The 12,359-nt window shown below is 38.5% G+C and overlaps 1 long non-coding RNA gene across 1 annotated transcript; it reads right to left on the reverse strand.

The window, feature by feature from the left end:
* Nucleotides 1-239: 239 nt before the first annotated feature.
* On the reverse strand, nucleotides 240-3,014 carry LOC140503040 (uncharacterized). Its single transcript, XR_011966687.1, has 3 exons — nucleotides 2,699-3,014; nucleotides 1,098-1,265; nucleotides 240-951 (listed from the first exon to the last, which is right to left on the reverse strand). It is a non-coding gene; the product is annotated as an uncharacterized lncRNA (long non-coding RNA).
* Between the last annotated feature and the right edge of the window lie 9,345 nt (nucleotides 3,015-12,359).

A 12,359-nucleotide genomic window follows, 5' to 3' on the forward strand; every position in this document is an offset into this window, starting at 1 on the left:
CCCTTTGAAAGCTGGTCCAAGTCTCTGAAGTTTATTAGCAGTGTGACCATGGGTAAATCACTTAACGTGTCACACACACCACACACACACACACACACACACACACACACACACACACACACACACACACACACACACACACCCCTTTTCAGCTTCCTTTTCTGTATTCTTTAAGGGCAGGAACTATCTCTCTTACTTATTTGTATCCCTAGCTCTTAGCACATTGCCTGACACATAGTAGGAGATTAATAAATAAATGTTTATTGAATTGAATTGAATCATGGACCTAGAAATGGTACTGCTAGAACACAAGATAAATGCATCACTTAGTAATTTGGGGGGCATACTTCCAAATTACTTTCAAGGACTAGAAAGGCTTTAGGCCAAATCCTAATAGGTTATCATGAAGATCAAATGACATCATCCTTATAAAGCACATAGATTCCCATTAGATTTCCCTGGCAATGGGAACTACTGATGAGGAAGGACGCTTCACCAATACAGCTGCAATTCGTTGTTTTAGAGAATTGTCTGGGGAACGCTTGTGCAGGGCCCACACACAAGCAGGGTGTATCAGAAGTACTTCTTGACCTCCCATCTTCCCAGACTGGAAGCTGAGTCTTCTGCAAACTTTAAAATGCTATAAAAAACCTCACCTTTTATTATTTACTGAGCACCAACCTTTTCCAAAGCATCGCACTAAACCAAGAGGAAAGGGATACCAAGTTTAGATAAAGAGATCAGGTCTCTGTCTCTAAGGAGTTTAATACAAGTCATGGAAAAAACCACATCCATAGAACACCTTAATACACAGATAGTAAGCATTATAGGTGGGCTTTCAACTTGGGTCGTATGGTCTCTCGAGCCAACACTCTTTCCACTATGCCATGATAAAGAGGTCTCAGAAAATAGTCGGTCAAATTATTTGTTTACAAATTCGGATGCTCCTTTCTGTTTAAAAAAAAAAAAGTTAAATAGTAGGTAAATCTCCAGGTCAGTTCACAAAAAAATAAATAATTTTTCATTCATCGAGATTCCTCATTGTTCAAAATTATAAAAGACCCACCAAAGACCAGAAATGATAGTCTTGTACTCACATTTTCAGCTTTTCCCCCAGGCCATTTGGCTCATTTCATCCAAATTTCAGGCTTTTGATCAGCTATTTGCAGTCTTTAAATCCTATGTTCCATATTTTGTCTTTACTCCTTAGTAACTCCTGCCATAGCTGAATTGTGGCATTAGTAGCAGAAGCTTGGATCTGAATACTATGAGCAAGGAGAGAAGGGACAAACTTGTGGAAGTGATATAAAGAGAGTTTCCTTTTCTTTCCAAGTAGATGAAATGTCTTTGCTACCCTCTCATCTCCCTTTCTTTTTTTTTTTTTTTTTGAGGGGGGGAAGGCAAAGCAATTGTGGTTAGGTGAGTTGCCCAATGTCACACAGCAAGTAATTGTCAAGTGTCTGAGGCTAGATTTTAACTCAGAACCTCCGGATTCCAGGTTCCCACCTCCTTTTCTTTGCCTCTCTCCTACTCCTGGAATTTTCGTCAACACTAAGACACCCTGCCTCTCTCTTTTGAACAAACATACATCCATGAAGACCCCTAGAGACACTTTTCCCAACTACCCCCCCAAAACTGACCCATGCTCAAACATTAATTGTATTACATTAAAATGTCTGTTGCCTCAGCATAGTTAGCCTTGTTCAGATACCGAGAGAAAATATGCCCAATTGAATAAATTCACACTAAAATAGTACTGACATCTACATGGCCTGGGAGAAATTCTCCCAAACTCACCCTCTTTTTATCACTTTTTTGCCTTTCTCTACTTTTTTATTTTTGAAATCTTTATTTAATTTTTAATTTATGGAATAAAAGAATTTCCATAACATAGTATGATAAAAGAAGATGATTGCACATGAAACTGCAAACCCATCACATACAACTTACTATTCCCTTTAAATATATAATAAAGTTATTATGTAAATTTGTTTTTTCACTTCCCTCTCCCACCCTGCTCTAGAGATGGCTAGCTAACATTAGACATAAATATGTGTATATACGTGTGTATACATAGATGTGTGTGTCAAATCATTCTATCCATACTTCTATTTCTCAATTCTTTCTCTGGATGCAGATATTCCTTCACAGGAACTTTGTAGTTAATTTGGATATTTATAATAGTCAAAATGACTTGATCAATCAAGGCTGTTCTTAAAACAATATATTAGGGGCAGTTAGGTGGCAGAGCCCTGGAATCAGAAGGACCTGAACTCAAATTTGGCCTTACACCCTTGACACTTACTAGCTGTGTGACCCTGGGCAAGTCACTTGACCCCAATTGCCTTGCGAAACAAACCAACCAACAATATTACTGTTATTGTACACAACATTCTCTTGGGTTTAGGCTCTTCATTATTTCATGTCTCTCTTTATAAATTCTCCACATTTTCCACAACCCTGTGCCCCCTACACCTAGCCGAACTAGGTGGCACAGACCTCACATCTCCATTTTCCAGTTCCCCCATAGTCTAAGGGAGAGAGACCTTTAGACTCTTAACATTTAAAGCAACATCAGAAGTCTCTACAGCAAGCGAGATTGCAACAGCTAGCGTAGTAGTAGCAGATGAGGAAATCCAGGATCATTTGTAAGTCAGGGACTATACTTCTGAAGTTGGACTTGGTTTTCTTTACCCACCAGGTACTTGGTCATCAGTGGCTTTGGCTGGCCTCAGAGCCCAGGCTGGCCTGCAAAAGATCTCCTCCTCTGTTTCCTCCCCTCCCCCAGAACACAATCAACAAGGGGAGCAAAGCTCTGACTCACGACGGGCTTCCTGCTTTTGGGGAAGCTGGTTAGAATACCTTGCCCCTCCAATGGGCAAACATCCAGTTCCATTAAGTGCTGACACGTATGCCGAGGACAGGGAGGGGATAAATGCTAGGGATGGCTTCCTGTTCCCTGCTTCTCGTGCTAAGTCCTAGAACAAGAACAATAATGGGGGGAGGGCTCCCACCTGCAACTTAAGCGCAGGTGTTTCCTACTAGCCTTTATCTTTATTGACACAGTCTACATTGATTAATTAATCAAATGTTTCATCGACTGAGAACTCTTGCTTTTTACCTTTGGGAGTCCCAGGGAATATTCATTTTCTACTGAGTTAAGTAAAAGTGAAAGAGATAAAGTAATCATCCAAGGCCACTCCTGGCTGGGAATGAAAATTGGACCTCTTGCCTCGTGGCCAGGCCATATATAGACACATCCAGAATAGGCAGCTGTCACCATGAAGTGATTTAGGGATCACTGGAAAGATAATTAAGGGTCACGTCCCCTCTGCTAGCACAACTAGGTTGTGCAGTGAGTAGAGTGCCTGAAGATTCATCCTCCTGAGTTCAACTCAGACACCTGTCGCTTAACCTCCTTTGCCTCAGTTTCCCCATCTGTAAAATGCGCTGGAGAAAGAACTAGCAAACCATTCCAGTATCTTTGCCAAGAAAACCCTAAATGGTGTCATCAAGAGTTGGACATGACTGGACTACAACAAGAAAACTCTGTTAAACAGAGATAGGGAACAGACATAATAAACATTTGTATTTTGCTTTATAAACCTTATCTTATTTATAAGCCTTATCTCACAGCCACATAACAGTGGTAATTCAGTTCAACAAATATTTCATAAAGCATAGAGGCATCAAGGGGGCAGCTAAGTGGCACTGTGCAAAAAGCATTGGGCCTGGAGTCAGGAAGACCTGAGTTCAAATCCACCCTCACACATTTGCTAGCTGGGCAAATGCTTGACCCTGGGCAAGTCACTTAACCTGCTTGCCTCATCTGTAAGAGGGTGAAGGAAATGGCAAACCACTCCAGCGTCTTTGGCAAGAAAAACCCAAAAAGGAGTCATCAAGAGTTGGACATGAATAAAAACAACCAACATCAACAATAGAGGCATCATGGTGTTGCAAATAAAGGAACCTTCCTCAAAGCCAGGAAGGGCTGGGTTCTCGTCTTTCCTCAGCCCATACTAGCCATTTGACTCTGCAAAGTCACAATTCCTGGTGCTCTAGGCCAGAAATATCAAATATGGGACCTGCCACTCACCCAAGCAGCTTTAGCTAGATAGAAAAATGTAATTGGGAAATGTTTAAGAAAATAAATTAAAATACAATAGAACACTTGATATTTAGTCAGTTTGGACTTTTTGTGACCTCGCGGTCCATATCATCCATGGGATTTTCTTGCCAAAGATGCTGGGGTGGTTTGCCATTCCTTCTGCAGTGTATTGAGGCAGACAGATGTTAAGTGACTTGCTCAGCTAGTGTCTGAGCCCAGATCTCGACTCAGGTCTGTCTGACTCCAGGCCCAGTGCTCTAGGCCTGTGAGGCAGCCATCTAGCTGCCTCACAATAGAACATAGAGATGTGTTCATGTTAATGTGTGATTTTCTAAGTCTATATATCACCACAAAAATCCCAATGTACAGGTTAGTGACCTCCATTTCTATTTGAATTTCATATTACTTCCCTAGGCAATTCATTAAGTTATAGAGAGAAGTTGCCAACTCATATTATTAGCAGAGCAAATTTCCTCACCTGGTAGGTCCTTCTATCAATGAGACCAGAGATTCTGTCTCTATCCCTTGCCAGGCATTAAGGCTACTGAGAGAGTGTGGCACAATGGAAAGAACTCCAACTTGGAAGTGATCATGAATCAACCTTTACCTTTGACATTTACTGTTTATGTGACTTTAGACAAGTCACAACCTCCCTGGCCTCAATGTCTTCATTTTTCAAATGAAGTGATTGGACTAGATGGTTTCTGATGTCCTCTCCTGCTCCAGACCACAGTTTCTACCCTCAGGGAACTTACATTCTACTGATTGGCAATATAATCTACATAGGGAATTCAAGTATTATTTTCCCCTGTGACACTTAAAAACTTCAAGAGACATAGCTTCTCGGTAATTGATCATTTTATTATTAATAAAAGGGTTGAGAGGCACTCTCAAATGCCAAACATCCCTCAAAGGAACGCACTTACTGCTTATATGCCCTGGGAAGGATGGGTGTTTCTGAGGGTGGCAATCAACTCTGATTGATTAACAACTAATGAGAGAGAATGAATATTATAATGACAGGTGGACCTATTCTAATGAGAGTCTGGGGAACCATGACTTTATGTCATTTACTTCCAAATCACACCCCCAAAACTAGACAAAGGATCTATAACCCCCACCCAAGCCTGAGTAGAACACAGTGGGTCAGAGTTGCAGCTTAGATTAAATTCCTTGTAAAAAATTTGGGTGTAGTAGCAGTTACCTAGATTGAGGAGAAAGTTAATCCTATCTACTATAATCAATCATATCCTTCAGAAGCTGAACCTAGAAATGAGGACTTCAGAAAAAGGGAACAAGACAATGATTTGTCTCCAAATCATTGATTATGAATAATTTCTTTCACCCCCATTTTGCAGATGATCAAACTCGTGCTCAGAGAGGTTAAGACTTGCCAATGATCCCATCACGAGTAATTGTCTGAGGCAAGATTCAGCCTCAGAAGGCTTGACTCTAATTTTCTATTACAATATATCATGATGTTTCTCAAGCACCAATCATGCATCAGAAATGAAAAGTTTACTAAAGATTCTATATCTTTCCTGTTGGCTCTTCCTCAGATCTCCTACATTCATGTGTTTCCCAAGGTGATGTCTCATCTTCTTCTGATAATAGAAGTATAGCTTCAATTCCATCACTGATCTCTCTGGTGGACATCTGAAATTCAACATGTCCCAACTGAATTCATCAGTTCCTCTCTATTTCACCAACACCTCCAAATGATGGCTTCCTCTCCTGACTTCTCTGTTTGTATTCATGATTCTTTCATAAGTCACCAATGCTTAAAACCACACCCCAGTTTTGGAGTCTTCCTTCTTGCCTCCTACTTCCAATCTGTCATGAAATCTGATCATTTCTCATGCAAAAGGTCTAGAAGTCATCCCTTCCTTACAATTTCGATTTCTACTTACTAATTTTGGGTTCCTATTAACCACTGCCTGTATAATTGCAATAACCCCTAAATAGATGTTCCCAATTTCATCTCCCTGCAAATCAACACTCTTGCCACCCAATTAATTGTCTTAAAATAGCACTTTCATCATATTATTCCACTTAAATATTTTTGATAACTTTCCACTGCCCTCAGAATATAATTCAAATTCATTGAAGGCCTTAAATTCAAGGCCTTCTCACTCTCCTACCTTTCTGATTTTTTTTTTCTCTATTCTCTTCTAGGAATGATCTGCTAAAGTCCACATGTCCCTTGTACTACCCCCTTATGTACCTTTTCTCATGGTCTGCAGCCTCATTGGAATATCTTTCCCTTCACACCACTGATCACAATTCTAACAATCCTTAGAGGCCTGCCTCACCTCTCTTGTCATTTTCAAAGTTATTCTCTGATCATACCAGAGAGAAGTAATGAGCTCATATTTATTTAGAATTTTATCAAACACATATTACACATAGGTATCAAACACATAGGTCACATGCAGCTGAACCAAACCAGGTTGAAACACAGTTAGGAAATATTTAATAAAATAAAATATAGATGACATTATATTTTAAAACTAAGATAATATGCAACCCACAGGGATCTTTATGTACAAATGAGTGAACCCAGTTTCTTTATGAGTTTGGTACTATTACCCAATAAGGCAACACTGTTGTTTAGTAATTTCAATCATGTCCAACTCATCATGACCCCCATTTCAAGGTTTTTTGTCAAAGATTCTGGAGTGGTTTGATATTTCCTTCTTGAGCTATAGCTATAAATGAGGCAGAAAGGGTTAAGTGATTTTCCCGTGGTCACGCAGCTAATAAGTGTCTGAGGCCAGATTTTGAACACAAGAACATGAGTCTTTCTGGCATACTATCCACTGAGACACCTAGTTGCCCCATTGCCTAAGAACTAAATAATATGAGTATTATCATATCTGTTTTCCAGCTAGTTATAATAATGATAGCTAGCATTTATATGACACTTTGAGGTTTGCAAAGCACTTTATACAAATTTGATCCTCACAATAGTCCTGGCAGGTAGGTAAGATATTATTACCCCCATTTTATAGATAACAAAGGTGAGAAAAATGAAAACTGCCCAGGGTTACATAGCTCAAAAGTATTTGTTGATTTTTAACTATGAAAGAATTCTAAATAAGTATAACATGGTAATTCAAATTAGAATTTCAACTGGAAACTTTAGGTTAGAGATAATGGGTGTGTCAAAAAAGTACCCTTAAAGGCAATTTGAAATGACTACGTGGGAAAAGCTTTTTAGATTTGTTCTTAAGTCAAAAAAAAATCTTGTCTTTAAAATTATATAAATCCCTTCATCAAGTCATGTAACAAATCATTTTTTATGACATATTGCATAAACTCTTCCCCTAGAGCATTACTTCAATGCTTTATTAAGGTGTGGCAGGGACACTGGGCTCTCTCTCAGTGGTACAGAAAGCCTCCCACTGGACCTAGAGAAAAGATAGGCCTGTGTTAAAATCCTTCTGAAATGGTCAGAGGACAAAAGTGAGGAACCATCAATGTTGGAGCTATTGTGGAAAGATAGGACCACTAGTGTGTTATTGTGTATTATTGTTGGAACTATCTAACCATTTTGTATTGTTAATGTATTTTTGCTTAATTTGAAGATCTTTTCTACCCATGGGAGCAAGCACACAGACCTGCTTTACTCAACTGGTGACTGGGAAAGCTCAAGAGTTTCATAAATTATCCAGAGCCTGGGCAAGCATGAAATTGACATACAATACTAATGAACTTTTCCAGGAAGTCAATTTTTTTTTGCATCATATATACATTATATGTTGCCTTTTATCCTCTATGGTGCATACACACTAACACCAATAGGTCAGCTATATATATACATATAGACATCTATAGGGCTATGCTTTGGCAGAACCAGAATAGATTATGGGTCTATTCTCCAGTAATCAGCCTAGCTCCATCCAAGTTGCCTTATCACCAGATGATTACCTACTAGACAATGAATATTTTTAGCTAGGAAAGCTCATAAAAATTCGTTATGACATAGAAGGGTTAAGATCTGTGTCAATGGAAAGAATATCCATACTAGTGAAATCACTTATCTTTTGCATCACACAAACTGTGTTTGTTTAATGAAATCATAATCTGGGTATGAATAAAATTGATTTTTTTAATGTTGTGGTTACATAGTTTCTAAACTTTTCACGTGCCATGGATTATGAGCTTTCCTAATTATTCCCTTAAAAAGTCTATTAACTTGTCTTTATTGGAAGACCTACTGTGTGCATCATATCCCACTGAAAACTACCATCTTCAATAATTATTATATAAATAAGCTAACTGTGCAAATTTAGTTTGAGTTTTGTGATAGTTAAGCTCCAGGTTCTCCAAATAGTTTATAATTGGGTCATGAAGAGTCAGACATGACTGAGCAATAACATCCAAAAGTCCTTGGTCAAATGTCCATCCTAATTGGTTAAGTGCTTTATCCAAAACCCAAGGGTGTCCAATGGAAGGTTAAGTTCTCTATGACTGAAAGCTGTCTTTTTCCCTTGCTTAATTCTGTCTATTTTGTGGACCGCAACCCAGAATGAATGTGCGGATTTATTCAAAACTTTGCTTCAATTATTCCATTCATTGGCAGACAAAATTCCATCCTTCTTCCTGTCCTTACTGCACACCAGTGGTGCTTACTCATGGCAAGGATAGCATAGCTGCATAAAGTTCTTAAATCATAACAAATGGAAAAGGAATACAACTATAGACTTAAGGCAATTTCTGTTGTTTGGTTACCCAAACACTTTGTCCACAGCCCAAATCCACGAGGTCATAGTCAATATGCAGGAGCTAAAGTCAAAGGTTAGTCCTTCCCCCAGTCATTCTCGTAGGATATTAGCAGAGACCACTTCAGGGTTGTTTCACTCATGGCCAAAACGGCTGAAAGGTCAATGTCCTTTCAACTGAAGTGACTCAGGAACTGATGGCACCACAAATGGTGTTTGTCTGTTCTTAAATAATAACTAAAGACTTTGAACGATCCACATCAGATGCTTATTTCTCCATAGTGCTGTCTTGTCTCTCACCTACCAATTGACTAACAGTGATTCATTCTATCTAATCATACTTCTTATAGCATATGTATATTTACAGTTTGATTCCTCATGCCCAAGGGGTCTCAGCCTCTATATTCAAACCTTATCAAAGACCCAAAAACAAGTTGATGGCTACTTTATCCCTTCAATGACTTTTCCACAAATTGTGAGCTCCCTTGGCTTTGGTTTTTCCCAGCATGCCTTGCTCCAAAGCTGTTGTGGGCAGGACCTCAATGATGCAAATTATTGGCAGTAAAACTTAGGGTGATAGCCTCAGGTTTAGTTTTTTATGACCTGAGAAACAACTCATCAAAGGAAATAACCTTAGAGGCCCCAAAGGAAATCTCCGGGGTAGTTTACTGCCAATTTAAAGTGCCTTATGAATTATCACATCTGAATGAAGTGGGTAAGAGGGTAGCTTTCAAAGTGAAGTCATAGATCACTAGAACTAGAAGGGATCTCAGAAGTCATCATATAATTTTTTAAAAATATTGCACCACAGTCATAAAAATTTTTTATTCACTCCCAATATGTGTATATACATATTTTTAAAGTATATATACATATACATGTATATATACGTAACTTTATATATTTATATATGTGTAAAGTATACTTATGTATGCATATACTGGATACACTCCCAACATGTGTATATTCATATATTTATAAAGTGTATATGTATATACACATATATATGTAAACATATGCATGTATATATACATAACTTTGTGTATATGTGTGTGTGTATAAAGTATATTTATGTATATGTGCATTGGATACACTCCTAATATGTATATATTCACATATTTATAAATTATGTATGTAATATGATACTATTAATAATTACTTTTAATGCACAAAAAAATGGAAATTTTAATATAATCACTTAAAGATAAAACAGGAACCTGGGTGGCACAGTGGATTGAATATCAAGCCTGGAGTCAGGAAAATCTTTTTGAGTTAAAACCTGGTACTTGCTAGCCACATTACCCTGGGGAAATCACTTAACCCTATTTGCCTCAGTTTCCTCATCTGTAAAATGAGCTGGAGAAGGAAATGGCAAACCACTCCAGTCTCTTTGCCAAGAAAAGATACGAATGAATTGGATTGACTGAATAAAAACAAAAACTAGCTCTATCATTCTAAAATAGCTGAAGAGCAACCAATTTGCACATGCTATGTTATTTTTTTCTTATTTTGTGCTTGAGTTTCAATATTTGAGTTTATAATGTTTCTTTTTTTCACTATTTATATTGTTTTAGTATTTAGTATTTAGTATCTAAAATTTTTTAAAAATTAAAAAGGGGGTGGGGGGCAGGTAGGTGGTTCAGTGAATAGAGCACCAACCCTGAAGTCAGGACATGAATTCAAATGTGACCTCAGACACTTGATATTTACTAATTGTTTGACCCTGGGCAAGTCACTTAACTCTGATGGCCTCACCCCTGCACCCCCCAAAAAAAGAGAAAAGAACTGAGTTAAGGTAAATTTACACTCGTTATTACAGATGAAAAACTGAGACACAGAATGCTTCAGCAGTTTACCTAATATCACAGAAAAAAACTTGAAAATTAATCCAAGCCAACCCCCAGGTGAGTGTATCAACCTCTGGATCAAGCTACTTTAACAATTAAAGACGATGAGCTCTTGGTAAGATTCCTTTTATGGAAGTTTTTGTCTGGCACACATTCCTGGTTTCCTGAATAAACAGCAGCAAGAAAGATCTTAGTTTCATGACTATGAAAAGTCAACTAGGTCTCTCCTCCTGTCCCAAGACAGATAATTTTCTGCATTATGTCACTAATGAGCAGAAAATGAGCACCTGATTAATCATCCCTGATTTGCCCCTAGTTTAGCCTGACTCACTCCTATAGTTAGAATGAGTAGCTATCTCCCCTGGACTTTAGTCTTGAAGTTTCAAACATAAACAGCCTTGGAGTATGTGATCAAATTAGGGTACACTCCATCTTAACCCAGAACCAAGCTCAATCTTTTCTAAGCAGACTGACTCCCTGAGGGACTGATGAGATTCTGCAAGTTGATTTTCCTTGTCATGTTATAGATCATTTTGGCTTTCTTCTGCTGTTGTCATTGAAAAGTTAAATAAAAAAAAGTTATTTGTAGAAAAACTGAGTGTTTCTCAGGCCCAGTAGGGCTGATTTATTTCTACTCCTTATTTCCACTCCTCTGCTTTCGTATGTTTTATCTGCTGCTGTCAGGCACACAGTCAGTTTAGGTATATGTAATGGTAATTTAAATGAGAAGATCTTTCCATTCATTAATAGGCCCATGTGCCCTGCCTGGGTCACATGGAAACCTGAGTCACATGAGTATGAGTCCCATGGAGCCTGTGGTGGGAGGAGTTTGCTGCATGGGTAGAACAGGAAGAGACGGAGCTAGAGCAGAGCTGAGAGGAAGTAAGTCAAAGAGCAGAGATAGGAAGGATGTAGCTTCTGGCTAGTGTGAGTGGGAGAGCTTGTTTGTGATTGGTTTAATGGAGCTGGTTTGTGGGAAGCCTTGCAGGAGGAAGGCTTGGGGTTGATGATGTTCTCTGCATTGTTATTATGTATCGATTTTTGTTACTATGATGGATTTGACTTTCTGGTGTCTGAATCAATGTTTTGGTTCTGTCTTTCGTGTGGAGAGTCTGTTGTATTTCACAATTCAGAATTGCATCGGGATATTCATGACTGCCATAAGTGATGTGAATATCGTGTTGGTGCTACAGCTTACAAGCAAACATATCCAGATCCGTCTTATTAGTAGTCCTGGCCCGTGAATCTAAGAATTACAGTTTTTTGTACTGGTCTGCTCTTATTTCATAGCTCACATTTAAAAACCAAGCTGTTGGCTTTAGGGCCCTTCTAGTCTCTGGAAGAACACTGTTTTTCATTTGGGCCTCAGACTCATCCCCTTTGGTTTCTGGCAGAACAAAAAAGGTTTGTTTGCTTGTTTGAAATTTTTGTTGTTGCTGTTATTAAGCCATTTCAGATATGACAGAGATACTAAAGTAGTTTGCCGTTTCCTTCTCCACCTCATTTTTTACAGATGAGAAACTGTGGCGAGCAAAGGTTACATGACTTGACCATGGTCACCCAGCTAGTAAGTATCTGAGGCCAAATTGACCCCATTTGGGGCTTTTTTTTGACAAAGATACTAGAGTGTTTCACTCTTTCTTTCTCTAGTTCATTTTGCAGATGAGGAAACTGAGGCAA

Source organism: Notamacropus eugenii, chromosome 5, assembly GCF_028372415.1.
Source record: "Notamacropus eugenii isolate mMacEug1 chromosome 5, mMacEug1.pri_v2, whole genome shotgun sequence".
Lineage (NCBI taxonomy): Eukaryota > Metazoa > Chordata > Mammalia > Diprotodontia > Macropodidae > Notamacropus > Notamacropus eugenii.